Source organism: Giraffa tippelskirchi, chromosome 1, assembly GCF_054371585.1.
Source record: "Giraffa tippelskirchi isolate mGirTip1 chromosome 1, T2T-mGirTip1v1.2.pri, whole genome shotgun sequence".
Lineage (NCBI taxonomy): Eukaryota > Metazoa > Chordata > Mammalia > Artiodactyla > Giraffidae > Giraffa > Giraffa tippelskirchi.
Window position 1 is genome coordinate 28,487,525 of NC_137275.1, and position 14,982 is coordinate 28,502,506.

The 14,982-nt window shown below is 38.2% G+C and overlaps 1 protein-coding gene across 1 annotated transcript in view; it reads left to right on the top strand.

Annotated features, from left to right (window-relative positions):
* Positions 1–250: 250 nt before the first annotated feature.
* GC (GC vitamin D binding protein) overlaps positions 251–14,982 on the top strand; it is a 272,598-nt gene continuing 257,866 nt past the window's right edge. The window contains exon 1 of the mRNA XM_081587147.1: positions 251–425. The gene's annotated coding sequence lies outside the window, so the exon portion shown is untranslated. The remainder of the gene's footprint in view (positions 426–14,982) is intronic.

Genomic DNA, 14,982 nt, shown 5'->3' on the forward strand with positions numbered 1-14,982 from the left:
GTTTTCTTGGTGTCTGTCCCCTGGTGGGTGAGGCTGGTCAAGAGGCCCCTGCAGGTTTCCTGCAGGGAAGGGCCGGTGTCTGCCGATTGGTGGGTCTTGGCTCTCTGGTGTGCACAACTCTGTGTAGAGGCTTGTCTAGAGGTTTCTGTGGGTTCAGAATGTCTTTAGGCAACCTGTGTGCTGATGGGTGGGGCTGTCTTGCTGTCTGAGGCGTCCCAGCACTGGCACCTGCAGGCTGTTGTGTGGGACCAGGTGTTGGTGCTAAGCTAGAGGGTGGATCTTTCCGGATGCCTGCCAGCAGTGTCTTCTGGCTTCCCCTGGGTAGAAGAAGTTTGAAAATGTGGTTGCCGCTTGGCTAGTGTCTATGGCTCCAGGGTGAACCACTGCTGCCCCCAGCCTCTCCAGGAGACTCTTCAAGACCAGAGGTAAGACTGGTTCAGCCTTTTATCAAATTAGTGCTTTTTCTCTGCATCTTGGGGCAAGTGAGGTTATTTGTGAGTCCTTTAAGAGCAGAATCTCTATTCCCTTAGTCCTGTGGGACTCCTGAAATTAAACCCTGCTAGCCTTCAAAGCCAAATGCTTGGGGGGGCTTGTCTTCCTAGTGCAGGACCCCTGGACTAGGGAGTCCAACGTGGGGCTCAGAACTCTCACTTCTGTAAAACTGCTGTAATATAATTCTTCAGTTTGTGGGTTAGCCACTTGGGGATAGGGGACTTGATTGTATTATAAGTCTGCCTGGCTTGTAGTTCCTTCATCTTATGTTTAATTGTAGATGTTTTCTGGTAGGTTTTGATCTTTTTCATAGATGATTATTCTATAGATAGTTGTGATTTTGGTGTGCTCTTAGAGAGGAGGTGAGCTGAGGGTTTTCAACTCCATTGTCTTCTGGCCTTATCTAATCAGTATGGTTTTAATTTCCACTTCCCTAATGATAATGGTGGTGAAGCACATTTCCGTGTGTTTATTTGTTATATATATATATATATATATGTATATCTTATGTGTTTGTTTAAATTTTTTGCCAAGCTTTCACTGGATTGTTTATTTTCTTAATACTGAATTTTGAGAGTTTTATATATTTGGGTATGTCATTTATCAGATGCGTGGTTTGCAAATATTTTCTCCTAATCTGTCCTTTACCAATTTTCTTCAACAAAATACTCTCTTCAAGTGTTCACTGCACTCAGCCTCCCTGAATTTTTTCAGAAGTGGATATTGGGAGGTCAACTAAAATTTATGAAATCAATTACTAGCCTTCTCCTTTACATGTCCCGGTCAGGTGGTATATCGGTAAAGGTTCAGTCAGGGTTTTGAAGAGTTGAAGTTCATAATTTTTATGAAGTCTAATTTATGAATTTTACCTTTTCCTAACCAAGATCACAAATGTTTCCTCCTATTTTCTTCTAGGTTTTTAAAATAACATTATTTATCTATTTATTATGATGGACAGGGAAGCCAGGCAAGCAGCAGTCCATGTGGTCACAAAGAGTCAGACAAGACTAAGCAACTGAATTGATTTATTTATTTGGCTGTTTGGCTGCACTGGTTGGTAGTTGCAGCATGAGAGATCATCAATCTTTGTTGCAGCACTTTGAGTTTTTTTTTTAGTCACGGTATGTAGGATCTTTAGTTGTGGTATGTGGGATCTTAGTTCCTCAATCAGGGATCAAACTGAGGTCCCCTGCATTGGGAGCCTGGAGTCTTAGCCACTGGACCACCAGGGAAGTCCCTAGATTTCTTTTTTTTTTTTATCTTGATGTTTTACATTTAGGTCTCTGATCCATTTTGAGTTAATTTTTGTACCGCTACCACATTTCCTTTATGAATGTAGCTATATAGAAAGCCTTAGTATCAAGTAGAGAGATTCCTTTCACTTTCTTTTTTCCAAAGTTGTTTAAGCTCTTCATGGCCCTTGCCTTTTCATATAAAGTTCAGAAAGAACTCGCCTATGTCCACAGAAAAAACCTTGTGTGATTTTGATAGAAATGAAATAAAAGTATAGATCAATTTGGGACAGACACATAGATCAATGGAACAGAATAGAGAACCCAGAAGTAGATCTACACAAACATGCCCAACTGTTTTTTGACTAATGTGCAAAAGCAATTCAGAAGAACTGTACTGAGTGGAAAAGATCAATCACAAACTTTTTTATACCATACAATTTCACTTATATAACATTCTAGAGGTCACAAAATTCTAGAGATGGAGAACAGATTAGTAGTTTCCTCAGGGCCTAAGGAGGTTGGAGAATGGGAGGTGGCTGTTACTATAGGTAGCATGAGGGACACATGAGATGCAGCTGTTCTGTATCTTGACTATCGTGGTGGTCCAACAAATCTGCATGTGGTATAAAATTGCATAGAACTAAAGAGAAACACACAGAAGAATATATAAAACTGGAAAAATCAGAGTGAGGTCAATGAATTGTATCAAATTCCTGGTTGTTGTAATATGCAATAGTTATGTAAGATATTACCATTTTGGGAGGCTTGGTCAATGGACATAGAATCCCTCTGTTTTATTCTTACAACTGTATGTGAATTGACAGTCATCTCAAACTAAAATGTTTTTTAAAAAGATGGAAGAAAAATGATTTGGTCTTTGTTTCTTTAGTTCCTAGTTAAAAAAAAAAGTATGACTTCAAATAGTACTGTCTTTTAAAAATTTTAGTGGTATTATGCCTCACCGTAAAATAAAACATACAGCCAAATAATCTACATGATCAACTTTTATTCCAAGTTAGCTGCTACATAGAAATAGAAATGTGATTTTTTAAAATTGTGTTTTAGTGATGGATAAGACAGTCTACTACTGAGGAACTCCAAAATGCCAAAGCCTGATAAGTTTGCCTGATAAACTATAACATGCCTTTTTGAACAAACATTGAGACAACACATCAACTGTAAGAGATCAGATACCATTATTTTCCTAATTTGTATGTGCTTTTTACTTTTAATATAAGAATAGTTCTATCAAAGACAAGAGGAAATGTCACCACCATTCCACCCCAACACACACACGAACAATATAAATGACCTTTAAAATCTATGGAGGAGGAAAACTCAACCTAATTTACACTCACTTTAGAGTGAAATATCCTCTGAGGCAAATCAATTTTTTATAAGAATATGTCAGTAAATATTGGCTTCCTTAGAGCTAAAATGTCTTAAAAAACTGTTATATCTAAACAGGCAAGTGGAATGAAGTGAAAATTAGAGCCTCATGGAAGGTTTGCTGTAGAAATCAGATACACCTGTACTAAGAGATTAGATGGTTCCAGATGAAACTCTTATCTGAGCTGTGAGCTCCTTCAGGTGAGGGTTTTACATGGCTGCCTGGCAAAGCCTGTAGTACTTTCATTTTTCGTGTTAAAGACTGGCAAAGTAAACAACATTTTGGGATGCTAATTAATATTCTTTGTTGTTGTTGTTCAGTGACTAAGTTGTGTCTGACTTTTTGCAACCCTGTGGACTGTAGCACACCAGGCTCCTCTGTCCATGGGGTTCACCAGACAAGAATACTGGAGTGGGTTGCCATTTCCTTCTCTAGGGGATCTTTCTGACCAGGAATTGAACCCATGTCTCCTACTTTGGCAGGCAGATTCTTTACCAATGAGCCACCAGGAAAGCCCCAAATTAATATTCTACCTCCTTTTAAAAGACCTTCATTTACCCCGGGACTAAATTCATACAAATAAATTTTGTATTCTCCTCATTGAAGGTCATCTGGAAAGAGAAGCAAGGGACCTCAGTTGTGAGAGGGTGGTGATAAGCAGAGTGGCTGAATGTTCCTTCTCTTTATATTTAATTTTATTTTTTATTAGATTTAGCAGTTACTTTTCCATTTGCATAGCCCACCCCAGCTCCTGGAAGAGGTAGTAGGAGCGCTTAAAGCAGTCCCACAATATGTTCTATAGGGATAGAATGTTTTTCTAATAGTAGTTTATGCCTGCAAACAGAAAAATGTAATAAATATATCGTATCACATACACAGGTTACATTAGTGAAAGTCTGGATGAAAGAAACTCAGGAAAGAGTATTTTTACTTTACCTTTAAAAAAATTTTCATTGGAGTATAGTTGATTTAGGAAAGGAGTACTTTTAAATAGTGGCTTCCTTGGTGGCACTAATGGTAAAGAATCTGTCTGCCAATGCAGGAAACACAAGAGACTCAGGTTCCATCCCTGGGTCGGGAATATCCCCTGGAGGCAGAAATGGCAACTCACTCCGGTATTCTTTCCTGGAAAATTCCCATGGACAGAGGAGCCTGGTGGACTCAGGATTCACAAAAGAGAGGGACATGACTTAGCAACTAAATAACAATGGCAAATTTTTAAATAGCTTGAACATTAGGATAAATGTAGGGGTAGCTAATGGAAACCTAGCACATGCACCTAGACCCTAGACCCTGATGCTGGGAAGGATTGCAGGCAGGAAGAAAAGGGGTCGACAGAGGATGAGATGGTTGGATGGCATCACCAACTCGAGGACATGAGTCTGAGTAAACTCTGGGAGTTGGTGATGGACAGCGAGGCCTGGCGCACTGCAGTCCATGGGGTCACAAAGAGTCGGACATGACTGAGCAACTGAACTGACTGACTGAGCACATGTACAAAAGATATTGTTTTAAAACATTTTATTTTTCGATGTACCTTGGCAAGTCATTACTAGATACACAGAGGTAGGGGAATATTTTCTCATTTTGAAGAAAATATAAGATTACATTTAGATCATTTATTACTTTGCAATTAAAAGGGCAATATTTTGCTCTATTAAAAATTCTGTTTGCTATAGGCAGCATCATTGAATAAGAATTAAAACTATGTTTTGCTGATGGTGTACACTGCTTCTTCAACTCCCTTCTGTGATTACATCACAGATCTCTGGTCTAGGAGTGCAACATAAGTGAGTGATGAGTGATCCTTCTCTGGGAATGATTATCACACAGACTCTCCCTCTCTCATGGTTTGGAAACATTAGGTCATATTTGTGCTAAAATGACTCAAACTTGCCTCTCTGTCTAGCACTCACTCATCATTTTTCCTGAAGAAAAATAATATTCTCTGTCTTTAGTCCATAGTGGTGTCTGCCTTCACTCTTTAGTGAATCTGTTCTTAAGGCTACTTCCTAATGGTCAAAGCCAATGACTTCTTTTCAGTCTAATCTTGACTTCTTGTCTATTCTAATGCATTTGATGCTTAATATTCATTTGGGGGATACATGCTTGTTAGGGGAGTAGTTTGCATGCAGTTTTCTTAAAGTGAGATATAAACAAATGTGTAAAATCAATTTTATTTAGTTATAGTTATAAGAAAGATAAAATATTGAGTTTTCCCCAAATATTAATATACAAAACATGTCTCACCCAACTCTCTTCTTGCAATCAATCCTGTCATAGTATTTTTCCTGTGACATAGACCAAATTAGGTTATTTGATTCTTTAATACAAAAATGGATTAGTGATAAACTATAAGAAAAAGGTTTCACAGAGCAGCACTTGATGATTTGCTGCATTTGGTATTTACCTATCTTCCTAGACTTATTGCCCATCCCTTATGCCCTGTGGCCTGAGGGGCCCTTTTGCTCTTTCCCAAACACATAAAGTATGTCATTCATTCCTCCCTACCTTGGCTGTGCTATCTGTATTTTGTCTTTAGACCATACTCTTTTTCTTACAGCCCAGAATCCTACTCACTTGTCAAAATTCAATCAAATATCAGTTCCTTCATGTCCTTCTGATCTTTATATTTAATTATACTCTTCTCCATAAATCCATGGCTCTGCTGGGTGAGATTACCTAAAAGTACTGACATTCATTGTATTTCAGTTTGTTTATTAAACATGTTAGGGTATGAGAAACACTGGGGCCTAAGGGATTGGGTTGCTCAAAAAAAAAAAGCAAATTCTTCAAGCTAAATAACCCCAGATCAATTGATCATAATTTCTGTGGATGATGTCCAGAATTGTTTTTTCCTTCATCAAGTGTCAACGTTATTTGGTCCTCTTATTTTACTATTGGTACTGCATAAAAATAACAAAAATAAAAGAATAAAAACCTCCCTGCTTGATCCTAAGATTTCATCAGCAGTATTATTTATTTCTGGAATATTTGAATTGTTCACAAGCATATTTAAGTATTATATGTTTACAATAGGATAAGGCAATTGCACCCCACTCCAGTACTCTTGCCTGGAAAATCCCATGGACAGAGGAGCCTGGTAGGCTACAGTCCATGGGGTCACTAAGAGTCAGACACGACTGAGCAACTTCACTTTCACTTTTCCCTTTCATGCACTGGAGAAGGAAATGGCAACCCACTCCAGTGTTTTTGCCTGGAGAATCCAAGGGACAGCGGAGCCTGGTGGGCTGCCGTCTATGGGGTTGCACAGAGTCGGACACGACTGAAGCGACTTAGCAGCATGTTTACAATATGATTGATATATTTTACATTTCGTGCTCTGATTGATTTATGCTTTAGGTACTTTCCATGTTGCTACAGTCTTTTTTCCTCTGATTCTCCCTTCCAATTTCTCACTCCCTCAATCATTATTACATGATGCTTAAGACTACTGTCTTAGAGGATAGCACAGAGAATTTCCATATACTCTAAACTCAGTTTTCCCTATTATTAATATTTTATATTAGTATGGTACACTTGTTAAATTACTGAATCAATACTGGTGCATTATTGCTAACTAATTCATATTTCCTTAGTTTTTACCTACTGTCCTTTTCTGTTCCAGAACCCCATTCACAATACCACAATACATTTAGCCATCACATCTCCTTAAGTTCCACTTTAATGTGACAACTTTTCACACTTTCATTGTTTCTGATAACCTTGACAGTTGTAAAGAGTGTTGGTCATGTATTTTGTAAAAAGTCCCTCAAAATGACGTTTATCTCATGTTTTCCCCATGATTACATGGAGGTTGTGTATTTTGGAGAGAGACCACAGAAACAGTGTCATTCCAATTATATATCAAGGGTATCTATTATTAGTATGACTATCACTTTTGACATTGACTTTAATCTCCTGACTGAGGTGTATTTGTCAGATTTTTCCTTCATAGAGTCACTGTTTCCCCCACCCTCCATCCTGTACTCTTTGGAAGGAAGTTACTATGCATAGCCCACACTTAAGGAGTTGAGTGGTATGCTCCAACATCTTGAAGATGAAGTATACAGCTATATAAATTATTTGGAATTCTTTATGAGAGAGTTGTCTCCTTTTTCCCATTTCTTTATTCGTTGTTTAGTTATATCAAGATGGACTCGTGAGATATACCTTACACTTTGGGTTATCATTCAATAGTAGTTCATTTGTTTTCTTGCTCAGATTGTTTCAGCTTTGCTTACTGGGAGCTCTCACATTTGTTTCCTTTAACATACCCCCTGATCTTTTTTTCTTGAAGTGAGGGGGGTCACTTGTTTACTTTTTGGCACTATGAGATGCTTCAGGTTCACCTAGTGGGTTTCTTGCCCCAATCTCATAATTAGCCTTTTCTCTAAGGAGCTTTGGTTTTTGGAGAATAGTTTTAGAAACCAAGATCTAGGTCTAGGTGTGCTTGTTGGAGGGAAAGAATAGAATCATTGCTTTTAAGCCCTCTTAGCTGACAGAGAAGGGAAATATAAATATGTACACCAGCACCTATATTTGCACACATCTATTTTTACATGCAACCATGTTTCTCTATATTAACCTAAATATGAGTTCATGCTAATACCTCCAATTCTAATCCTTTACCATATGCATCATTCTAGCCTTCTCCTTTTGTCTGTAATCTCTCACTTCTAAGTATTTTTGAATCACTCATTTAAATGTAACATCATAATCTTTATGCATCTTGCTTTTTGCCTTTAAAATATTTCTTAGAACTAATTTCAGTTCAACTGAAAGTTTTTTTTTAAATAAATTTATTTATTTTAGTTGGGGGCTAATTACTTTACAATATTGTAGTGGTTTTTGCCATACATTGACATGAATCAGCCATGGGTTTACATGTGTTCCCCATCCTGAACCCCCTTCCCACCTCCCTCCGCATCCCATCCCTCTGGGTCATCCCATCGCCCCAGCCCTGAGCATTTGTCTCATGCATTGAACCTGGAATGGTGTTCTGTTTCACATATGATAATATACATGTTTCAATGCTATTATCCCAGAACATCCCGCCCTCACCTTCTCCCTCAACTGAAAGTTTAAAATCTTATTTTGATTGATACAATCTATTACATACTCCAATCCAAGAGGAGTCCCACAACAGATGTGTTTAATAATAAGAGTGATTCATGGCATATGTTACTGGAAAATATATTAATAGAAGTAGGATCAGCTATGGAGTTATTTTTATTCAATAATTTAGCATCAAAAAGAAACTGGTTTGTGTTTGTCTACACTTGTCTTCAGTTGTTTCTACTTATTCTAAAGATGGCTTTCTTTCATGTTTCCAGTAAGGCCCTCACTTACTTCTGAGACTACATAATGCCTTATCCACGTCCAAAGAGAGTTTGTGAGAAGCGTGTTCTAAAAAGAGGCAGAAAACTTCTTTCCCAGAAGGCCCTGGGAAAGCTTGATTATTCTCCATGATTTGAATCAGTACCATCACCATCCTTGAGCTAATTATTGTGCTCAGGTGATGATATTGCACGGATTAGTTGAGGTTGCACTAATACAGTAAATACTAGCCACAAGTGACTAAAGTTAAATTGTTTTCTTAGTTACACTGGCCACATTTTGAGTACTCAGTAGCTTATTGGTTGTTGGCTACTATGTTGCACATTTCCATCATTGCAGAAAGTTCTATTTTATAGCACTAATATGACCTCAGTATGTAGCTCATGCTTAAAACTATGGTAGAATTAGCTGTCGCCATTTTTCAAAGAGCATGGACTATTGGCATGTGTTGAAGGGGGTATATATAGAAAAAATTGCCAAATAAAAATAAAGTTTCTAGGAATATGGAAATGAATATTAAGGAAGCAATTACAAGTTTCATTACAAGAATGCAATACTCTTTTAATTGTTATTCTACAGTTATGCATCCATTTAACCTCTATTCCTGAGTACTCCATGTTGTAATCCATAGTCTCATACACATACCTTTACATTCTTGAGTTGTTTTTCCCTAGGGAATGGATTCCTTGGAGTAAAATGTGGGGCCAAAGTATACACAACATTTTAATCTCAATAGATGTTGTGTTGTTACTCTCTAAAGAGGCTAGAATTCTCATTGCAATGAGTAATATACGAGAAGGGCTCTTCCTATACTGCTGACAGCAATGAGGAAGTTTGGAGTAGTGGTTAAAGCCACAGTCTGGAGCCAGTCTGCTTGGGTTCAAATTCTAGCTTTGCAACTTTTTAACTCTATGACTTTGAACAAATTACTAAAACTCCATGTTCCTCAGCTTAACCAGGTGTAAAATGGGAATAATTATAATAGTACCTAAGTCATGTATTTGTTATGAAGAATAAGTGAGTTCGTACATATTGAGCATGAAAATAGTGCTTAGTACATCATCAGTGCTTGATAAATGTCAGCAATTAATAAGGGAAGTGGGTATGATCACCCCTTCTGACTTCATGTGTGAAAAGTATGATCTAATTTTTAATTTAATGTATAGTTCATTATTACTAGGTTAAACATATTTCCATGTGATTACCATTTAGATTTATTTTGCTGAGAACTTCCTATCTCTATCTCAAGCAACATCTCTATTGAGTCGACTGACATTTCTTTATTAATTTGTAGAAATTCTCTGTATATTTCCCCCTGAAAATTGGTTTTTTTTCTCAGTCAGTGGAAAAGATTATTATATCTGTATTATATTATAGACTGTATTATAGCTTTCATCAGAATTGTTTATTTTCTTGTCTTACTGCAGATGCTTTGGAACTTTCATGTTGAGTAATAATAAACACAACACCTGCAGTGATCACGGCCATCTTTATCTTATTTCTATTTTAATAAAAATGGCTTAAGCAATCCACTTCTTAGAATTTTTCCACCTGGACTTTGAAGAATTTGTCATACTTAAACAGTTTTCATTTATTTCTGTATTTTAGCACATTAATTAGGAAAGACTGTCAAATTTTATGAAATGCCTCCTAGGATGCAATGGTAAAATAAGTTTCAAAAATTGTGTTGATCTAATGACTCATTTTGACAATCTACAGTTAATTACCTTTGTGTTCATAGGATACTCTTTTGTAGGTCATACTCCATTGCTCTTTGGACACAGCTAATTTTCAGATTGTTAGAAAAAAAAAATCTGTAGTCATAAATGAAATTAGTCAAAGGTGAGATTTAGATGCTCTTCACAAGGCATAGCATTATATTTTTCTGCTTTCCCCATTAAAGTAGCTTAAATAGCATGGGTGTGATTCTCCAAAAGATTTTTAAAAAATAGGGTACTTTTATGCCACTCACTGATCTGTGTGTTTTACTCTTATTAAGACAGTCAATCCTCCTGATTGAATTATTAGTTAGAAGCTGTAATTACCATCTCTATTTCAAAACTGAGGAAAATTGGAAATAAAGAAATGTGTCCAAAGACATTCAGCTAATGAAGGAAAAGTCACACACACGAACCTCAGGGAAACTCCAGAAGTTTATACTTGATCACCTCTATGCTATGTCAGCTAGACCCATCTGCTTGCTCCCTTCCCAATTTTTTCTCTAAAAAATTGGTCTATTTGAGTTTTCTACTTTGCTCATTTACTCATTTGTTAATTGATTCATTCAACACATATTTGTTAAATGCCTACCACGTGCCCCTATCTGTTCTAGGCACCGGAGATACAGCAGTAAACACAAGACAAAGGAGGTCCTACTCTCAGAGGGGGGAAGAGCTAATAACAAGTACATGCATAATATGCAAGGTGCCATATTAAGTAGGGTAAGGGGAATAGGAATTGCAAGGGTGGTGGTGACTGCTATTTCATATAGGGTCAACAGGGAAGCTGATAGGCTGAGACAAGATTCTTGAAGCAGTGCAGTGGTGAGACCTGCAGATCTCATAGGCTGTTGTCTTGATGTAATTTTTAAAGCACTCCCTTTTGTTTTCCAATAAAAGTGAATAGTTCCTCTGTCACTGGGGGAAGGGTGCACCAGCAGAAGGAAATGAGACTGGGAATTGTGGTGGGATGGACCACCAAATGGACCGTTTGGCTGGAATAGTGTGCATGAGAGGAAAAAGGGTACATTTTTATTACTTTCTATTATAGTAGGAAAATAAATTCATTTTCATCAGAATTAAATATTTATGCTAACACATGACTAGCAGTTTCTTTAAAAACATGAATATTGGATCTTTCTTTCTCTTTCAATTTCTTGCAAAAGCTTCCGTCAGCCCAAACTTTTTCTCCCTTTTCATTACCAATTGCTTATTATTTCTCCATTCCTTTTCCTTCTTCAAGAATTAATATTATTTGCATTTTAGGTATCCATTATTTCCATCTCATTGTATTTTATCTCAATTTTTTCCAAAGGACCATTTCTTTACCTTGACATTCCAGGTCACTAATTAAGTCTTCAATTATTAACATTATCTCTTTCCACTTGCCTACAAAATGATTTGATTCCAAAGGAATGATTTTCATTCTCAGTCTTTCAGTGCTCTGTGTGTTAAATTTTTAAAAGGTTCTTGATACCATTTTTGTGCAAATTACCTTTGTCATGTTCAGTAGTTTCTTCCTGAGCTGCCTGTGCTCCTCTCTCTGACCATGGGGCTCCTCAGGTGGATTGACATTTGCCTACTCATGTCCAGGTTCAAGTTTGACAAGCAGGTGATGCTGCAAGCATCCCCCTAGCAGCAGCACTCCGGTGAGGGAGGAGTAGGGAACAAAGGTCCCCACCACTGTGGGCTGATGCTGTGCTCATCTGGAAGCTGTAAACCTTTGCTGAGGCACTTGAAACCCTTTTATTCCTAGATCTCTGGTGATAAGCATTAGTATTTCTTAGTCTCAAGCTCAGGGATCAACACATCCCTCCTGTGCAAACTCTCCTGTCATTCCACTGGGCTGCTAAATGTCCTCCCCAATTTGCCTCTTGCATATGTCATCAGTTTCACTTTTCTTCATCATCCATCTCTTCCAGAGTACTACTCCTCCTGATGGATGGAATTGCATTTGCCATCTTTTGGAGGCTATTTTTAAAATAGCCCCAATGATCTCTGCCTCCTGGTATCTATATCTATGCCTTCATGTCATCTGCCCTCCCTCTTCCTTGAATGGGTGCTGGACCTAGAACCTTGTTTTAATGGATAGAATATGACAAAATTTATGGAAGTCACTACTGAGGTTAGGTTACAAAGGACGGTGACTTCCATCTTGTTCATTCTCTGTCTCTGGCTCTTCTTGCTTGCTTATTTTGATGAAGCAAGCTGACAAGTTGTAAGCTGCCTAGACAGAGGAACAAGGAACTGAAGGGGACCTAGGGCCAACAGCGCACAAGAAAACTGAATCTTCCTAACGACCATGTAAGTGAGCTTAGAAGCTCACCCCTCCCCTTCCGTGTCACCAGATGAATCCACAGCTCTGGTATTGAACTTCATTGCAGTCTGATGAGAGACTGTGAGCCAGAAGACACAGCTAAAACATACCTTGTTGCTTCTTGAGCCACAGAAACTATAAGATAAATGTTCTTTTAAACAACTCTGTGTGAGTGTGTGCTAAGTCGCTTCAGTTGTGTCCAACTCTGTGCGACCCTATGGACAGTAGCCCACCAGGCTCCTCTGTCCATGGGATTCTCCAGGCAAGAATACTGGAGTGGGTTGCTATTTCCTCCTCCAGGGAATCTTCCTGACCCAGGGATCAAACCATGTCCTTTGCCACTAGCACCACCTGGGAAGCCCTTTAAGCAGCTGAGTTTTGAGACAGTTACCTATTGCTGCAGACAAATTAACATCCCATCATTAATCATATTTTCTCTCTATCATTTTCTGTCTCGGAGCACCTATTCTCCTAGTAGCTGGAGTTTTCCCATTATGAGTTACTTGTACACATCTCCATGCCTTTGCATACACAATTTCTTTTTATTTCTGCCACATTTTTTCCCCTATCTGGCAAACTATAAACATAAATTGAGACACAGTCACTGACTTTCTCCTCTGTGACTCATGCTCTGATTATGTAGGCAAATTTTATGACTCCCATCTTATATATGCTTTCATTCTTATTTTCATACAGATTACCAGTCATTTCTTTTGGCCAATACCATGTCCTTAGTACCTAGTAGGGTGACTAGCACATTATAGGTGAAAGACTGGATTTTCCTGCACTAACTTAAACCCTCTCTCGTAGTTTTTTCCGTGCCCTGTTTCCCCCAGCTAGAAAATTTCACCTGGTCCTGAGTTAAGATGGTGACTGCAGCCATGAAATTAAAAGATGCTTACTCCTTGGAAGGAAAGTTATGACCAACCTAGACAGCATATTAAAAAGCAGAGACATTACTTTGCCAACAAAGGTCCGTCTAGTCAAGGCTATAGTTTTTCCAGTGGTCATGTATGGCTGTGAGAGTTGGACTATAAAGAAAGCTGAAAGCCAAAGAATTCTTGAGAGTCCCTTGGACTGCAAGAAGATCCAACCAGTCCATCCTAAAGGAGATCAGTCCTGGGTGTTCATTGGAAGGACTAATGTTGAAGCTGAAACTCAAATACTTTGGCCACCTGATGAGAAGAGCTGACTCATTGGAAAAGACCCTGATGCTAGGAAAGATTGAGGGCAGGAGGAGAAGGGGACGACAGAAGATGAGATGGCTGGATGGCATCACCGACTCGATGGACATGGGTTTGGGTGGACTCAGGGAGTTGGTGATGGACAGGGAGGCCTGGCGTGCTGCGGTTCATGGGGTCGCAGAGTCGGACACAACTGAGCGACTGAACTGAACTGAGAAATAATTAATCTTGTCTTTCTCAAGCAATACTGTAGATGATTTTGTTTATTTATGTCAGTTAATATTTTGTCTTAAACTTTTGTGCTGAGTGCTTGAAACTGTGTTGCTCAACACTATAACATTTTTCTCTTACTTTTCTTCAGATTATTTCCACATCCCCAAAATACTTTTTTTTTCCTTTAGAGCCTGACTTCCTGCTGCACAGCAACACTAAAGAGAGACCATTCGTTTCTTCAAATTATTCTGTTTATTTCAACAGAGGCAGCAAGTGTGTGTAGAAAGTAAAATGTTAAGAATAAATAAGTTCCTCTGACTTGTTTGTGTTGCCTACAGATTCTTTGAGAATGAGAAATACAAGCCTACTTTTGGTTATGAAAGCAAATATTCCAGGTTTCCCCTGAAATGTTTTTGAAATCTTTGAATATTTAGAAAAAGAATCAAAGACAGGGTAATGATGCTTTTCTGACTTTCCCAAACAAAACTACTTTTGAATTTAAGTATACACACTGCTAGTTTTTTTTATTTTTAATCTTTGTGTCATGCACACTTATCTAGTGCTACAAAAATTCTGTGTAACAAACAGCCATACAAACTTAGAGGCCTATAATAATTTTGTTTTCCTTCTAAGGTTACTGGGAAGTCTGATAATCTGACCTGGGCATGGTGGGGTTCTCCCACATGTTTTTGAACAGCTGTAAGTTGGCTTCGTTATTCTTGACTGGGTTTTCTCAGTGTATCTGAGGCTTTGATTGGGACACTGAGCTGAGTCAGCTCTGCATTCAGGTGTCTTTACAAGCTGCGTTCAGGTGTCTAGTACACTAGCTGGGACATGGCATGCTCTTGTGATAAAGACAGAGGAGCAAAAGAGTCAAAGTCACAAAGCCTCAGGTCCTGGAAATACCACCACTTCCTGTTGACAAAATGTCATAAGCACAGCCTAGATTCAAAGGGGAGAGAAAGTCTTAATCTCTTTAGGAGAGAAGAGTGTACGTACAGGGAAGGATGAAGAACTGCAACCATTTTTTTGGTAATCTATTCCAGTTTGTTTACTTTTGAAAATTTAAAACATAAACTATAAATTCAGCTTG